The sequence below is a fragment of the Lissotriton vulgaris genome, chromosome 4_1 (genome assembly GCF_964263255.1).
Source record: "Lissotriton vulgaris chromosome 4_1, aLisVul1.2, whole genome shotgun sequence".
NCBI classification, from domain to species: Eukaryota; Metazoa; Chordata; class Amphibia; order Caudata; family Salamandridae; genus Lissotriton; species Lissotriton vulgaris.
Window position 1 is genome coordinate 865,507,818 of NC_141691.1, and position 19,068 is coordinate 865,526,885.

Sequence of the window (19,068 nt, forward strand, 5' to 3'; positions counted from 1 at the left end):
TTGGGAAAAATGGTTGCTCTGGCCCACAGACACAAACATCTGTCGAGATATAGTACTCAGGGGAACAACTCAGTTGTGGTTTTCCTGTTAATCACCTAGAGGGAAAGAGACCAAACAACATGTGGAGTGGAGTGGTGTGGCTCACTGGTTAGAGGTGGCAGACCCGTAGGCAGAGGACGGCCCGGGACCAGGGTTCGATTCCCGACGCGGCAGGGTCGTGGACCAGGGTCAGCGGGCTCGATAATTCTCGCCTCGGTGCCTACTCCAGTCAGGGACCACACTCGGCAACTCTGGGCATTAGCTTGCCTCATCTTCACAACGGCCCCCCAGACCGCCGGGGATGCTTGGTCGCACCTTAGGGATACCCATTAGGGACCATCTCTCAGGGTGAGCCAGGACGGGTTCCCCAGCGGTCGAAGCGTGGAGATACTCCTCCGGGAGTCGATTCTAGCGCTATATAAACCTGCAATTAAACATCAGGCATTGTAAACACATTGATATGAGAGACATAACACGAAGCTGAGTTAACCAGCTTTTTTTCAAGTGGGTAGAGTGTGAATCAAATCAATAAGAAGTTTAATTATTTCATTCACAGATATGTAGGGTGTAAGTCACATGAATAAAAAGCGTGATTATTGCAAGCACTGGTAATTCATAGAAATATGCTTGTCTTCAGTCCTGGTTAACCACCCTTAATGTCCCTATCATCAGGTCCCTTGCAATGGCCTACTGCAGGTCATTGCTATATTGTTTGATTGCCACTTCTAGCTATATTAGTGGATACCCGTATATAGCTGGCTACGTGTATTGCACTCCCTTGTTGGTACAGCCCAAGGTATACCTGTGTTTGGTCATGGGTTTCCACCCCAAAAGTATGGATGATGGAAAAGGTTAACAGGTAACCCTATTTTGCAGTTACTGGTAAGGAGATGTAGTAGCTAATAGCTATGTTGGTAAATACCTGTGTATAGCTGGCTCTGTGTGTTGAACTACCTAGTAAGTTCAGCCCAAGGTATGTCGTCATTCAGCCCTCTAGTGTTGCATTGAAGTCTAAATACCCACCTTTGCTCTAGTCTGAATAGCGTATTTAGGGTCCAGTTTGGGTTGGATTCAATGACAGTCCACCTCAGGTTAGTCGGTGCATGGTTTTTCTCCAGGAAGTGGCTCATTAACTTAGAGCTTGTTTTTTTACACCATATCGTACTTTTGTGTTCTCCTATTCAGATTTTCACTGGTCTGGTTGTCATCCCTACATATTGCTTGTTACACAGGCATGCAATCAAATATACACAATTTTTTGTGTTACAGTTTGTGTGTCGATTTTGAATCATGGTCTGGCCAGACCAAGGTCAATTTGTTTGCTTGCCCCTGTAAGAGAGAACACAGAACATGACCCACAAGGGTAATGGCCCTCTACTGGTGTTAATGTCCAGAGGGTCTGTTGTAAGGGGGCAGTCGTCTTGGGGCGTGAGTGGACCAGGAGATCCCTGAAATTCTGTGTTCGTTTAAATAAGAAGTGTGGTGGTGGCCTAGGTCGAAAATCACCAGTTGCCAGCATGCTCCAATGTTTTTTTTATCACTTTTTGGATTCTGTTGGAGCTAGGGGTGAATTTGGTGATGCATGTAAGTGCATCTGTTAGATGTTTTTCTCTCACCTCCAAAAGGGCATCCTTGTGATTATTCATTGCCCGTTTTCTTGCTTGGCGTATAGTTCTCATCGAGTTGTTACTTGCCAAAAGGTTGCTGGCCAAGATGTTGGACTGTTTTTCAAACTCGCAAATCTTGTTGCAATTACGTTGTAGACGTAAAAAGTGTCCTACAGGGAGACTATCTCTTAGTACCTTAGGGTGATGGCTCTCATATATAAAAAGGCTGTTTTGATTTGTAGTTTTTTTTTTAATTAGTCGTCAGAATTGTACCTTCCTGTAAGGTAATCCACAAATCCAGGAAGGCAACGCTTTCTTTGGATATGGTCTTAGTGAATTTGAGGAACGGATCTAGAGTGTTCAACCATTTTCAAAATGTAATGCATTGGTTTTCGTCTCCTTTCCAGAAGAGCAAAATGTTGTTGTTGTAGCGCCACCATGTCATTATGTTCTCTTTGAATGGGTTGCTATCTTCCAGGATGGATTTCTCTTCAAAGTGAGCCACTTACATACATGCTAGACTTGGAGCGAATGTGCTTCCTATTCTGGTTCCTTGGATCTGGTGATACAGTTGGTGTTGGAACATAAAGACGTTTTCTTTCAGGGCAAGAGATGCACACTCACAAATGAAGGAGACCGGTGTGTCATGCGTCCAAGAAATTATATTACAGTTCATCGTTTCCTTGACCTTCAGAGTAGCGTCTTGGGGGATATTTGTGTATAAGGCTTCCACGTCCAGAGTGAAGAGGAAGGTTATTGATTTTGGTTCTGCAAAGTTATCAATGAGATTGAGAACGTCCATAGTGTCCCTCAGATAAGTTGGGGTAGCTGTGACTATGGGACATAGGAAAAAGTCACAAAATTGGCTGAGTGGCTCTAGTAATGAATCGATACCCGACACTATCGGGCGCCCTGGGGTTGGGTTGGTGCCCTTCTATATTTTTGGTAGAGCATAGAAGTATGGCCTCCGTTGGTCTTCAATGATCTTAGAAGCCGCTTCCTGAGCTTTGATCCACTCTTCACTCTCTGCCTCTGTCACCAAACTCCGAATCCTTGTGGTCAATCTTGCTGTTTGGTCTTCTGCTATGGGTACATAGTACATTGTGTTTGTGAGTTGGCGCCTGCATTCTGCATCATATGTGTCACTGACTTAGATCACAAAGGCACCATCTTTATCGGCTGGTTTGAAAATAATTGATGCATCTTCCGTTAGTTTCTTGATAAGTGTTCTTTCTTCCTTAGTATTGTTGTCAAACATGCCCCTCCTTAGAACCGCTGAGTTGCACCGTAGAGGCACTCCGACTAATACGTAGGGGTAATATATAGCGTTGTTATTAGTGGTGCTATTTAGTGTCCTTACCCATACTCGCTTTCCTTGTCACACTATACTATACTCATGATTTGTATTATTCGATCATGTTACAGGTGTAAGAGTCATATCCTTTAGCACAAGGGCTACCATACCTTTCTTTCGACCGCATCACCCGCAACTGCATTTGTGAAAGTCCGTGTATGGAATATAAGTTGTCAAAACTAATGAGACCCAGTAAGGGTCACGGCTCCTGGAATATGCTTTTTCTGTACAGATAACGAGAGGCCTACGAATTAGATCTCCACTGAACCACCAATAAAGACATAATGGAGTGTCGCCCCACATTCTCTGGTGGCTGTATTATAATTTTAAACATAGACACATGCAGATCACAAGGGATTGCATGGTGTGCCTCAGAGGCAGTTGCCTCAATGTATTTGAATATGGTTTTAAGCTGGTTCACTCAGCTTCTTGTTATGTCTCTCATATCTATTTGTTTACAATGTCTGTTGTTGTTTGGTCTCTTTCCCTCTAGGTATTTACCAGGAACACCACAACTGAGTTGTTCCCCTGAGTACTATAACTCGAACAGAACCTTCATAGAGTTACCATAGGATATTAGGGGTCTAGTTCCCTGCTCCTATTTTTAATCCCATTTGTTTTGCACTTTATCACACCACATGTTCCTGACGAAGCGCACTGGGATCCACTATGGACCCCTTGTTTAGCGTGAAACATGTCGACCAGGCCTTACTTTCACTAAACACTCACAGGACAGAGAGCGCAGAGTAATACCGCGACCTCTACCTTATTTGTTTAACAAGAGGTACCCTAGTCCCCCATATACTTACTTTTTAACCATACCCCACGGACCTACAAATAAAATTCATTTTAAGGTACCAGTGAGGTATTTCTAAGACATCATAACTAAACCATTTTTAGGCCCACAAAACCACATGCACAAATGCGGCGTCTCCTAAAAGATCTCCGACAAAGAGCCCTCTTGCCGGGCCCGTTATAGACTGCAGCGCCACCCCCACAAGGAGCAATGCCAGATGATGAAGCATGACACTCGCAAGAGTGTGTGAGGACACTACCTTCTAAAGGAGAAATTCCCCAACTTCATCAGATCAGCAGACACACCTAGAGACTATCCTCCTAGATTTCTTTTAACCAAATTGGTCACAGCCCTCTTTTTCAGGAACAGTCACCAACCAGTGAGTACAAGTACAGTTTTCTCTGCCATATAAACCAGGAGTCATGGTATCCAGTCATTAGCAGTAATACAAGAACTATTAAGACAAATACAGAATGAGTATGGAGCAGAACCTGCTCTGAACTTAGGCATGAAGCTACTAGCTAATTTTCCCCAGGTATCAGCTATAATAATAACAAATATTAAAGGGGAGGCAGCATCAGTGGCAATATGCCAACGCCTAAGGGAGTTCACTCCTCTACAACAGGAACATGAATTACCTAAAATATTTGAAACTGCTTATGCAGAATTAGGTAGAGACAGTTTGGGAGCTAGATCAATAAAACCAAAACTGATGGGTAGTCTCGAAAAGGATACCTTTAAGCAAACACCTGCTTCTTCAAAGAAGAAATGGGATAATAACATATAACAAAAGAATAATGAGAATAGATCATAATTCAGAGGTAGGTCTCCTCAACAGGAGCCCTCCAAAAGGAGTTGTAACCTCAGCAATAGGGACAACATTAGGAAACCTGAAAGATATCAGGACACTGATACAAGTTCCTCTTCTTCCTTTTAGGGTCCATTGAAAAACTCTGAGAGGGAAGGAAGGTCAGAACACAGACAAGTAGAGAGTACAAATTCCAGAGACGCACAACACACTTCAGACTACATTTCCAAGAAAGAAGAAAAGCCTAAATCCAAACCTCAATTCAAAAAAGAGAACGTAGCAGGTCTTAAGATCAAACATGCCCAGAATTCTGAGGACTCGACTACTGAACGGGGAATGGGCTCTGATGATGCTAGACAGTGCAGCAGATTAGCTCGCCAGAACCTGAAGGAATTTCTTGTGGCAGTGGAGCTGAGTGAACAAATCACGGTGGAAACAAGGGTTATATCAAATAACATTCCAAATGGACAAGCCAAGAATAATTAATGGTCTCTTTTGGGAGAACTTGACTTTTGGCTGTGACATTCTTTTAGCTGAAAGAAATTGGCTGCCCACTATTGTTACGGATTGGCCAAAGGAAGAAAGGGTCATTTTTCCAGCTTTTTCAAACCTCGTTCCTAACCACATAAAACACACATACGTGCAGGAGTGGGCAGTAGCCCTTGCCCCTGCATTGTTTTGCAATCATGATGGGTGGGTTGAGGATTCAATTCACCACATTATAGCATTAAAATCTACTCCAACTCCACAGAAGCAGTATCCAATTAAGCAAGAAGCTAAAAAACAGCTTATGGTGATCTTAGATCAACATGAATACCTGGGGGTTATCTCTTCAATGAATACTCATTTATTTCCCATAATGACACCTGACAACTCACATTGTCTAGTTTTAGATTACAAATATCTGAAGTCATGCACAGAAACCTTTGCAGTACAAAATCCACACAGTGCTGCATTTATGAATAACATTGTGTGGAAAAAATTATAAAACAACACTAGATATCTCAAATCGATTTTTCTGCCAAAATATAGCACCTGAGAGCAGTTATTTGACAGCATTGTCAGAGCTGGGGTCCCAGGGTCAATTTTGTTGACTTCCCCAGGGGTATAGGAACAGTCCGGAGTTGTTTTCCGCCAGGGTAACTGAATTACTTCAGAACCTGGATGAGGAGGTATTGTCCTATGTAGACGATATTTATCCAATGGATGATGACCTAGAGGAACACTTGACCAGGATGAGCACCTTCATTTTGGGATTCACCTCTGAGGGCTACAAATTCAACTTCAAGAAATCAAAAATAGCCAACCTCAATGTCCTATTTTTGGAATATGAGCTTTCAAGCGAAGGAAAAAGCTTGGCAGCCAACTTTCTAGAAATGTGTGTGCTGCTTCAACTTTCAAAATCATTAAAAATTTACAATCAATACTGGGATTACTGAATTTTGGTAGAACATATATTTTGAATTACGCAGAAAGAGTTAAACCTTTCTATGACCTCATAAGACCTGCTTTTTCAGTTAGGCAATGGACATAGGGACACACAGACACCCTTTTTTTCCCTACAAGCTGATATAATAGTGCAGGAACACTTACAGAATGTCCACAACCACATGATCTATATAGTTGCGGATCAATCTGGATATACCTACCTAACATACAATGAAGGCAAAACAGTACCCATAGCATACAAATCACACCTATGTACGAACGCTGAGATGCGTTTTGCAACCACAGAGAAAATTCTGACAACAGTACAAACTGCTGTAGTGAGAGAAAGAGCAGTGGCTCAGGGGAAGCGAATAATTGGTGTGACTCCAGTACTGGCCTTAGATGCTGCTGTAAAGACAAACGTTATAAATGCTAAAGCCTTGCATCGAAGATGGATACAATGGGCTAATTCTTGCACTGATCAATAGTAGAATACAGATACAATCAAAATCTAAAAACATTTCTGCAATATGAACAAGAATATCATCTCCCGAATGAAATAATGCCTCTAGATCAGTATGAATACATAATTTACACTGACGGATCTGCTCAGCCAGCCATGGGAAGGTAAAAACAATCCAGCTCCGCATGTGCAATTGTAAAAGGTAGTATGCAGGACGGAAAGTTCCAGTCAAGCTGTACAAAAACATAGGGGCATATTATCAATGCAGGCGATATGCTATTTTCACCGATTTAGCGGCCGTTTTCGGCCGCTAAGCGGTGATATTACTATCGCCCAATCAGCAAGCTGTCGCTAACTGATGTTAGCGACAGCTTTGAGGCAATAGTGAGCGTTTTGGGGCCCGCTTTGCATGTTAGCGATAATTATTGCTAATGACATGCAAAGTGGGCATTCCCAACCCGTTAGCGACTGAAAGCAGTCACTAACGTCACTAACGCTTATTAGCAAAGCAGCCTTAGCGATGGCAATATTCGCGCTAAGCGCGAATATCGCCAACAATTAACACCTGCCCAGACCAGTTCTTAGCCATGTTATCCAATGTGAGGTGGATAACATGGCCAAGAGCATTTAGTCGCTAATGCGTCAATATCGCTGTATTCTCAGTGATATTCACGCTATCGCCGGAAAAATTATCGCTTTGGAGATAAACGTAGCTAATAGCACGTTATCTCAGCGATAATTTCTGGCGATGCTTAACGATAAAAAAATCGTTGCTAAGCCTAGTTAGCGATAAATATCGCTAATCGTTGGTAATATGCCCCATAGTCTCTAGGAGACAGCACAGCTCAGCTGCCAGAATTAAAAGCTTTATTACTGGCATTGATAAATATGGATCGAGAATTCCCCACACTAATCATGTGCGAATCTTTTTACTGTGTGCAGTCATATAATGAATATCTTCACTACTGGGTTCAAAATGGGTTTAAGGACTCAAAAGGTGGCACAATTAAGCGCAAAATGATATGGGAACCGGTAGCTGAGTTGAAATACGAACTACCAAGAGCTCATGTGATACACACAGTAGTCATCAACGTGATGGCGTTCACATTGAAGGGAATTCATTGGCTGATGAAGCAGTGAAAGGGGCTGTACGAACTGCTTCCATAGCTGCAATTACTCATCCAAAAATGAGAATAGACGGACAGATAATGGTAGCTGTCATTTCTTCATGCAAAGACAATAAGGCATTGCCAAAAGGTTTCCTACTCAAGTACTCCTATAAGTTAGATGCAAACAATGTTTCATTTGCTCAGATTCCTGGAATGGAGGATAGAGTAATAGCAAACATGGATTGCAAATTAGGCTTAACATTAGCTACACAGGATGATCTGGGTTCTACAAAGGCAGGGATTAATGCAACAGATTATTTACTGAAACAATGCTATTGGTGGCCATAGCTAACAAAACAAACTAAAGAATATGTCTTAAAATGTGACATCTATCAACAGATGAAGGACTCCACCGTAACACGTTCAGCACAGACACCATTGCTAAGATCAGACAGACCACTTGTGTGCGTCTATTTGGACCACTGTGGCCCCTTACAATCTGATGGTGCTGACAAGTACATCATGGTTGCAGTAGATTCCTGCTCAAGATTTCTATGGGTATGGCCTCAGCGCTCAGCTGACTCTCTAACTGTTATCAAAGATTTGCGACTCTTTACAGGGACATTCACAGTTGGCACATTACATTCTGACCATGGCCCCGCGCTTAGCTCTAGGACTTACAAGGAAGCCATGGGAAGTTTGGGTGTTGCACTGTTGTACTCCTATCCATACTATCCTGGGGGAAATTCCTTTGTGGAGAGGAAAAACCGGGACTTAAGCAATCATTAACAGCTAGAATATTAGGCACCAGGGGCAGTTGGGTCAGTCATTTATATGGGGAACAGCAGGCCTTGAATAACATGCCAGGAAGTTCTCTTGGGAGTGTCACTCCTTATGAGGTCCTCTTTGGAACAACAATGTTGGTACCTGATCTCGATTGTGAAGGCACAGTGACAGATGAAAAACCTTTTGACATCAATACACCTTTGGCTGTTTTACAGGATCTTAATGAATCCAGGGTACTACAGAGTAATGTGCAGGTACAGTGGACCACCACTGGGGAAGTTAAGTCAGTCTCAACAAGACCTACCTGGATTCCTAAAAGTGGAGGATCTGGTCAGGTAAAAAATAGTGGACAAAAAATAATTTGGGCCATTATACAGAAAGTATGTACCTGTTGTGGCAGTCGAAGGAACAAGAACTGTACTTCTTCCATCTCTTGCCGGAAAGAAGGAGAAAAGATTTGTCTCCATTGATCTGATAAAACCACACTATGTGGCCGATACGGAATAGTGGGCCTCTTGGGATACTGGGTAGCCTATGCCCTCTTCTCGCTACCATACAGGAAGTTCAAACAGAGGCTCATCACTTTGCAGAGTCACCTATATGAGATAATGGACTATGTAACAATGCCAAGGAATTGATTCCTCTTAAAACTAACATTCAAAATCAAAATGAAAGACAAATTTCAATTCGACCTAACACTGATGTCTACATAAATATGCCTCAACAAGAGCCTCCTACAAGTTTAACAAAACCTGCTGAGCTACCTAAAATAGATCGCACTGCATCTGGCTATTTCATCGACTTTGATACCTTTTCCTTGGATCCGAGTGAACCTGAAACAATGTCAGTCCCAATATCTTGTCAACAACAAATCAAAGACTTCTTCATTTTTCTAAAAAAGACATACCTGGTGTCACCTTGGCTAGAACTTTGGATAAGCACCAGGATACTTTTTTTTCTTTTCTAGATAGGCTTAGTAACTGTTTTCTGCTTGTATATTAATGGAACTTATCTGTGCCAAAGCTCCGCAGCGTCAAAAGTGAACTTACTCCTGAAACCTCATGTTTCATCACATCGTAAACAAAGAGACTTCTCATCAGCAGTTCCTATACCTGATGGTATAGTATGGGACAAGGTTGACTATGATATATTTGGTCCAAACTAAGCATGGGCGGAAAATCCGTTACGCTCGCGGATTTTGCGGATTTTCGGGAAATCCGCAATCCGCGAGATTTGCGGATTTCCCGCAAAATCCGCAAATTCGCACGCAGCGGATTTTTTTGGCGGCGCGCGGCGTTGGTGATACAATTTTTGCGGCGCGCGGCGTTTATCATCGTTTGCCGAGTTGTTTTTTTCGATAGTTTGCGAGTGCTGCGCCATTTTGGATCTTGCTGTGTGATCCCGCGGGAATTGGCGAGCGCGATTACGTCATCGCGGCTTGCCAGCGATAGTTTGTCAACGCGAGTACGGCGAGATCACGTCTCGCGGTACTTCGCAATTGCGAGATTTGAGATGCGGCGAGCGAAAATATAAATTTGCAATTCTGCACAAGAAATCCACCAGCAAGCAGCATAAACCTTCTAGAAATGATGATTTTTATGTGAATAACTCCTTAGTTTGACATTTGCCTGCACTTTTTTAGCGAGGAGTCCATTTTGGGGAGGGGGGCAGGGGGGTGGGAGGAAGGAAGTGCCCCATAGTCTTCAACTTCCTGTTCCTGTTCAGCAGGCTCCTCCCAGTGCTTTGTCCATCTCCTGGTCACTTTTCATTTGGATGTGGAGCTGGAAGGATTACTTTTTGTGGATGCTGCTGGATCTTTGGATTTGAGGCCTTTTTGACTTTCTTTGGATCACTGTTGGATTAGAAATTTTACAAGTAAGTTTGTTTGGGGCATTACAGTTGCTGCAACTAAAATTTTGGAATTTTCGATTTTTGGGCTGTTTTGGGGCCTTTTGCCCAGGGGTACTCAGTGGTGGGTGGACTGATTCTTTCTGTGGGTTGTCTTGAACTTAAACATCATGGAGGCCATAGATGAATTGGGATTGTGCTGATTTTTCTGTGTTTTTCGATTTTTGACCTGTTGTTGGGGCCTTGACCAGGGGTAGTGAGTGGTGCATGGGCCTAGTCTTTCTGTGGGCTGTCTTGAATTTAAACATCATGGAGGGCATGGATGGAATGGGATTGTGCAGATTTTTCAGTGATTTTCGTTTTTTGGGCCTGTACTTGTGGCCTTTTCACCAGGGGTATTTGAGTCTAGCATGGGCCTAGTCTTTCTGTGGGCTGTCTTGAATTTAAACATCATGGAGGGCATGGATGGAATGGGATTGTGCTGATTTTGCAGTGTTTTTCGATTTTTGGGGGTGTTCATGGGGAGGGACATGCCATGTGGCTGGTGGCCATTTTGAGTGCAGCTACAGGCACTGGCCATGTGCTGGCAGGCAAGTGGCCATTTTGAATGCAGGCTTTGTTGTTAGGCCTCCAACCATTTTGCCTACTTTTCAACCTTTATTTATGCCCAGGGGTAGTGAGTCTTGCATGGGCCTAGTCTTTCTGTGGGTTGTCTTGAATTTAAACATCATGGAGGCCATGGATGGAATGGGATTGTGCAGATTTTTCAGTGATTTTCGTTTTTTGGGCCTGTACTTGTGGCCTTTTCACCAGGGGTATTTGAGTCTAGCATGGGCCTAGTCTTTCTGTGGGCTGTCTTGAATTTAAACATCATGGAGGCCATGGATGGAATGGGATTGTGCTGATTTTGCAGTGTTTTTCGATTTTTGGGGGTGTTCATGGGGAGGGACATGCCATGTGGCTGGTGGCCATTTTGAGTGCAGCTACAGGCACTGGCCATGTGCTGGCAGGCAAGTGGCCATTTTGAATGCAGGCTTTGTTGTTAGGCCTCCAACCATTTTGCCTACTTTTCAACCTTTATTTATGCCCAGGGGTAGTGAGTCTTGCATGGGCCTAGTATTTCTGTGGGTTGTCTTGAATTTAAACATCATGGAGGCCATGGATTGAATGGGATTGTGCTGATTTTGCAGTGTTTTTCGATTTTTGGGGGTGTTCATGGGGAGGGACATGCCATGTGGCTGGTGGCCATTTTGAGTGCAGCTACAGGCACTGGCCATGTGCTGGCAGGCAAGTGGCCATTTTGAATGCAGGCTTTGTTGTTAGGCCTCCAACCATTTTGCCTACTTTTCAACCTTTATTTATGCCCAGGGGTAGTGAGTCTTGCATGGGCCTAGTATTTCTGTGGGTTGTCTTGAATTTAAACATCATGGAGGCCATGGATTGAATGGGATTGTGCTGATTTTGCAGTGTTTTTCGATTTTTGGGGGTGTTCATGGGGAGGGACATGCCATGTGGCTGGTGGCCATTTTGAGTGCAGCTACAGGCACTGGCCATGTGCTGGCAGGCAAGTGGCCATTTTGAATGCAGGCTTTGTTGTTAGGCCTCCAACCATTTTGCCTACTTTTCAACCTTTATTTATGCCCAGGGGTAGTGAGTCTTGCATGGGCCTAGTATTTCTGTGGGTTGTCTTGAATTTAAACATCATGGAGGCCATGGATTGAATGGGATTGTGCTGATTTTGCAGTGTTTTTCGATTTTTGGGGGTGTTCATGGGGAGGGACATGCCATGTGGCTGGTGGCCATTTTGAGTGCAGCTACAGGCACTGGCCATGTGCTGGCAGGCAAGTGGCCATTTTGAATGCAGGCTTTGTTGTTAGGCCTCCAACCATTTTGCCTACTTTTCAACCTTTATTTATGCCCAGGGGTAGTGAGTCTTGCATGGGCCTAGTCTTTCTGTGGGTTGTCTTGAATTTAAACATCATGGAGGCCATGGATGGAATGGGATTGTGCAGATTTTTCAGTGATTTTCGTTTTTTGGGCCTGTACTTGTGGCCTTTTCACCAGGGGTATTTGAGTCTAGCATGGGCCTAGTCTTTCTGTGGGCTGTCTTGAATTTAAACATCATGGAGGCCATGGATGGAATGGGATTGTGCTGATTTTGCAGTGTTTTTCGATTTTTGGGGGTGTTCATGGGGAGGGACATGCCATGTGGCTGGTGGCCATTTTGAGTGCAGCTACAGGCACTGGCCATGTGCTGGCAGGCAAGTGGCCATTTTGAATGCAGGCTTTGTTGTTAGGCCTCCAACCATTTTGCCTACTTTTCAACCTTTATTTATGCCCAGGGGTAGTGAGTCTTGCATGGGCCTAGTATTTCTGTGGGTTGTCTTGAATTTAAACATCATGGAGGCCATGGATTGAATGGGATTGTGCTGATTTTGCAGTGTTTTTCGATTTTTGGGGGTGTTCATGGGGAGGGACATGCCATGTGGCTGGTGGCCATTTTGAGTGCAGCTACAGGCACTGGTCATGTGCTGGCAGGCAAGTGGCCATTTTAAATGCAGGCTTTGTTGTTAGGCCTCCAACCATTTTGCCTACTTTTCAACCTTTATTTATGCCCAGGGGTAGTGAGTCTTGCATGGGCCTAGTCTTTCTGTGGGTTGTCTTGAATTTAAACATTATGGAGGGCATGGATGGAATGGGATTGTGCTGATTTTGCAGTGTTTTTCGATTTTTTTGTGCTCTATAACTGAACTGATGTTCCTCTGTCTTCCATTTTTTTTAGGTGCACAAGACTCAAGAGAACCACCAGTGCCTGGAAGAAGTCCTGCAGCGGTGTGTGTGTGCAGCATAACGTCACGCGACGTCACGTCTGGCCTCAGACAACTCTACGATTCGTGCAACTGCGGCCTGCTGTCTGACCTGCTCTGAAGAAGATGGCCCCGCCCCCAAAGAAAGTTCTCCGTAGCTCCTCTAGCAAGAAAGTTGCTAGTAAGGAGCAGAAGAAGCAAGTTACCAAGGAGGCTGGTGTGCCACCCGCCACTTTTTTTGGGAGCAAAAAAAAAAGTACGCCTGCAGCAGCAGGATCTGCTGGGGACCAAGCTGGGAGCAGCACCCCTGCTCCATTGGGTTCAGTGCCTCCACCACCACGCCAACTTAAGTCAAAGCCCTTGAGTGCTTCAGAGGCAGTCAGTGTACTTCTCCAATCACCATCGACCAGTGATGTTGGCTCATCGCAAGAAAGTAGCAGCAATGTCCCTGAATCAACACCGGTTGTTGTAACTCATCTGACAAGTGTTGAACAACCACAGCCGCAACAACAACACCATGTGCAAGTACACGCCCAAGTACATGTGGAAGGAGAGGCAGCAAAAGGAGATGCGCAAGCAAAGGTGCATGGCGGTTCACAAGTGCCCACAATAGTTGTTCCTCCCGAAGTAGGGGCACATTTGGAAATCGACAATGAAGCCGAGGTATCATTGGAAGCCACTCCTCCTGATGATCATTCATTGTCTTCCACATCCCTAGCAAGGAAAAGATCAAGGGGGGTGTCTACATCTTCTTCAAGCCCACCTCGTTCTGATGCAAGTGATCTGTCTTGGGAACCACAACTGCGGTCTGACAGTGAGGCACACCATGATCTGACACCGGTACCTAAGCGTAAAAGGAAGGTCGTCCAAAAACTCAAACCTATGGAGTGTGATGAGGCTCAACAAGAAGTGACAGATACTGCTGGTGATGAAGCCTCTCACGATGACGACGAGCCAGTCATCACAAAGGTCACTGCAGCCCCACCGGGCATGCAGCAAAGAGACATTTTGACCCTATCCCGAGAAGCTGCTGAGCGTGATGATGATGTCGGCGAGGAGGCAATGGAAATGGAATTATTAGATTTGGAGTTAAGTAGTACACCAAAACCTACCGCTTCCATATTTCTTCGCAAGAAGGTACCCACCTCGTCCTCGACCTCAATTCGTGGTGGTGAAAGTGCAAAACGTACTGAAGTTCGGCAATCCACATCCTCCACTTCATCTGGCATTAGCAGCAGGACCACCACCACCAGTATCGCCGCCTCCTCCGGCCCCCGAAGACATTTCAAGTCTCCAGTTTGGGACTTCTTTAGTGTTTGCCCAAAAAAGGAAAACGTAGCCATTTGTAGCCTTTGTAAGCTTCGATTTAGTCGTGGTAAGCTTGGTTCTAACTATGGTACCGGAGGCCAGAGAGGTCATCTTGAGAGAAGGCACGCTGTCCAATGGTTTCCGCACCTAGAGGCGGTCAAGAAAGCCGGAATTGCACGTAATGAAAACGTTGATTTTTCATCTGCTGATGACGAGGAGGTAGAAGAAGACGATTCAAACACTTCACTTACACCCAGTTCCCATGTCAGCAGCACACCCCATGGGAGCCACACTAAGAGTGTGGGAGAGAGTGAGACATCAATGCGGAAAAGTTCATCAGCGAGCGTAACTGGGTCGAAGAGATCATCATCATCCCGTAAATCATTGGTCCAGGGCAACATTAAAAAGATGTTGTTTACAGAAGCGCAATATGAACGCAACCACCCAATGACCCGTCTGTATAACACTAAGCTGGCTAAAATGCTAGCTCTGGACCTTCTCCCTTTTTCTTTTGTAGAAGGGGTTGGTTTTCTAGAATTAGTGACAGCGCTCTGCCCTAAATGGAAGGTTCCTAGCCGGTTCTATTTTGCCCGAGTTGCGGTTCCAGCACTACATGAAGATGTTCTGAAGGTGATTGGGGCAGCTTTGCAGAAGAGTGCTGTTCACACTATACATCTGACAACAGACATGTGGACCAGTGGCGCAGGCGCTGATTACATGTGCATCACTGCACACTGGGTCTCTTTTTCAGGGGCTAAAGCAAAGCTAAACTCAGGTGTTGACACTAACATTGTTTTTAAAGGTGCTCGGAAACATGCAACACTAGCCATGTTTGGTTTGGAGAAACGTCACACAGCAGAAAACATTTTGGATGTCTTTAACACAAAGGTCCTTAACTGTCTGTCCCCACTAAAACGCAAGGTTGGTTATGTTTCCACGGACAATGGCGCCAATATAGTTAAGGCCATGAGGGACGGTTACTATTTCAGAGTGCCGTGTTTGGCGCACTGTATAAACCTGGTTGTCCAAAAATTCTTGGGTAATAAACGCAGTGCAGCGTACAGTGTATTGGAGACCTGCCGAAAAATTTGCAAGCATTTCAGGCATTCTTTTAAGGCCCGGAAGCAGCTGAGGAGCCTGCTATATCAATGTCAAATGCCAGTGAAAGCACTCATCCAGGAGGTGGTAACACGTTGGAACTCAACCTTCTACATGCTTGAGCGTCTGTATGAGCAGTATACGGAACTCGATCAATATTTCTTGAAAGAGGGTATAGAGGAGCTGAGGATGGGTGGGCCGCAATGGAACATAGTTGAAAGCCTGACACGCATGCTTCGTCCTTTTGAGGTCTTCACGCGTGCAGTCAGCAAGGAGGACTCTAATTTGGGAAAAGCTATCCCATTGTTGTACATGCTGGAGGACCAACTGAAGGAGGTGTGTTCTGTGTTTGGAAAAGATGACAAAAAGCAAGACTCTTTGCTTCTGGCTGAGCAATTATTAGAGCTCCTACAAGGTGATGAACGTCTTAAAAAGATCCACTCAGAACAGCATTACATTTGTGCTACTATTCTGGATCCACGCTACAAAAAGTCGCTGGCAGGCCAAGCATTCTTTCCTTTTGATGATGAACATGTTCCAAAGTACAAACGTTGGCTAGCCTTGTCAGCCAAGAAGTTTGAAACAGAACGGCTGGAAATTGAAGGAAATGGCACTACATCAGCAGGCCATCCCCAGTCAAAACAATCCACTTCTGCACCTGTGGCTGTGGCACAAGTGACCTCTCAGCCGTTAAAGACACCGGCAACCGGATCATCTGCACGAAAGACAACAGAAACATTGGAGGCTGAAGAGGATTGGCTAGCTCTGCGTGGGTTTGGTTCTCAAAAGGTCAGAGGCACAGCAAGAGCTAAGCAAAGTGGAGGAACCTTGGATGAGGACCTTGAGTCGATGGTGAAGGACTATCTGAATGACTCAACAGAGGTCTATGTTAATTCTGACCCATTGGCGTATTGGCATGGGAAAAAAGAATTGTGGCCACAGCTCACCAACCTGGCTTTAAACTACTTGTCTTGCCCACTCGCAAGCGTGTCTTCTGAACGGGTTTTCAGTGCGGCTGGTGGGATTGTAACTCCCAAACGGAGCCGCCTCTCGCCCAAAAATGTGGAGAGGTTAACAATGATCAAGATGAATCAGCACCTCATACCACCAGATTTCAGAGTACGAGAGAGCGTGCCGGATGAAGAGGAGGTGGCCAGCAACATAGATGAGAGAATTTCTACTCTGTCAGGTGACACTGACCTCACCCTGCCTGAATTCGCAGTGTATGATGACGAAGCCTTATTCTTATTCCTGGACCGTGATAGCGACTTCGAGCCCTGAAAATGAGACAACGAATCAATAACTTTCTTTTTCATCCTTATTCACTTTTATTCCTGTGTGTCTGTCTTTCTTTGTTGTGCACAGTTAATATAATTCAAACTTTAATCAGATAATCACAAAAACAAGCCCATCAGCAGAACTGTCTTCACTTGTTTGCTAATTTATTTGAAGGTGCCGCAGTCTGCATTCCTCAGGTTCACAAGTTCAGAAGAACATGCTCCTCTATCCTCCTCCTCCAGACTCCTATTTCCATCAAAGCAGAGGGCTGGTTTACGCCCAATGAAGAAAGACTCAGCACTTGTGGGGGTGTTGTTCTACCTCTTTGCAGGTGAGTTGACGGGTCTGGGGCCATTGCTGGGAAGCACTAAAAGTGGTTTGGACCAAATCCGAGGCGGAACATTTTTTGTGTTTTTGATGACTTGCTTGCCTTTGAGGTGCTCTTAGGGGGGGTTCCGTCTGTTTGTGGGTGAGTTTCGTGGTCTGGGAGCATTGCTGGGACACTCTAATCTTGATTGCATTTGCTTTTCAGGAAATCCGTCGTGCCAACCCCGACTTATGGCCAGCTACGCAGCGCGTTTGGACCGAAGGCCCAGAAATATTGCAAGTATGAGATTTTGCTTTTGGCCTGTTTGGGGGTGTTATGCTTCTTGGCGGGTGGGTTGCCGGGTCTTGGGGCATTCCTGGGAAGGTCTAATACCGGGTAGAAGTGGTTGGGACAAAATCCAGGCCGATTTTTTTTTTGGCTATTTCTGACATTTTGCTCTATGTAGCGTTTTCGGGGGCCTGTTTGGGGGGCTTCCTGGTGTTTGTGGGTGAGTTTCGTGGTCTGGGAGCACTGCTGGGACACTCTAATCTTGATTGCATTTGCTTTTCAGGAAATCCGTCGTGCCAACCCCGACTTATGGCCTAGCTACGCAGCGCGTTTGGACCGAAGGCCCAGAAATATTGCAAGTATGAGATTTTGCTTTTGGCCTGTTTGGGGGTGTTATGCTTCTTGGCGGGTGGGTTGCCGGGTCTTGGGGCATTCCTGGGAAGGTCTAATACCGGCTAGAAGTGGTTGGGACAAAATCCAGGGCGATTTTTTTTTTGGCTTTTTCTGACATTTTGCTCTATGTAGCGTTTTCGGGGGCCTGTTTGGGGGGCTTCCTGGTGTTTGTGGGTGAGTTTCGTGGTCTGGGAGCACTGCTGGGACACTCTAATCTTGATTGCATTTGCTTTTCAGGAAATCCGTCGTGCCAACCGCGACTTATGGCCTAGCTACGCAGCGCGTTTGGACCGAAGGCCCAGAAATATTGCAAGTATGAGATTTTGCTTTTGGCCTGTTTGGGGGTGTTATGCTTCTTGGCGGGTGGGTTGACGGGTCTTGGGGCATTCCTGGGAAGGTCTAATACCGGGTAGAAGTGGTTGGGACAAAATCCGCGCGGAAAAGCCTTTAGTTTTGGCACTTTTTGTAACTTAGGGTTCGTTAGGGTTAGCCCTAGCAGCAGGATTGCATGTGTTTCGGGGTGTTCTAGATTTTTCCAACTGAGTTCTGGGGTCTTAGAGCACTCGTGAGAATGTGTAATTTTGGTTGCAAGTCATTTGAAGAAAATCCATGGTGGGAAAGGGGGGATTTGGCATAGTTAAAGAAAGCCTTTGCCACTATTCTTAACTTAGGGTTCGTTAGGGTTAGCAGTATTTCTATTGCATGTGTTTGAGTGGGGGGGATTTCGAGTCTTGGAGCGATGCTGGCTCTGGCTACTTTTGCTTGGTTGCTTGCAAGTGGTTTGAATGCAATCCACGGTGGGTAATGGGTAATTAGGAAGGGGGTACTCCGGCCTACTTTTACTTTCAAAGTAAGTTTTGTCACCAGTTTTCTGCTAGGCCTCGTTTTTTGAGATTTGATTGGGGGTCTTCTACATTTTTGCAACTGGCTTTAGTAAGGGTCTGGGTGGGAGCACTGCTAGGAAGATCTAATTTTGTTCTAAAACACAGTTTACAGTACACCTAGCTTGAGGGGCAAGATCCGCTACATTAATTTGCCCATACTTATTTATCCTTCAAAAGGTGACTCAGAGTACGCACTTTCAAAAATATTGTACTGTCTACTAGGAAAATCAAATTGTGACTTTTTGCACTCCACAGCCTACATACCTTATATTTATTTATCAGTGGTGTTGTAATATTATATCACTTCCTGTTTTTCGTTGAATAATTACAGGCCGGGTTTCAGTCTCTGCAATGGGGAAAAAAGGATGGAGTCAGGCTTCACAGTAGCGAGCCACAATTCAGCATCAGGCAGGCAGTGGACAGGGTGTCTTCTGGTGACCAACATCGATGGACGAGGCGTCGGCTGC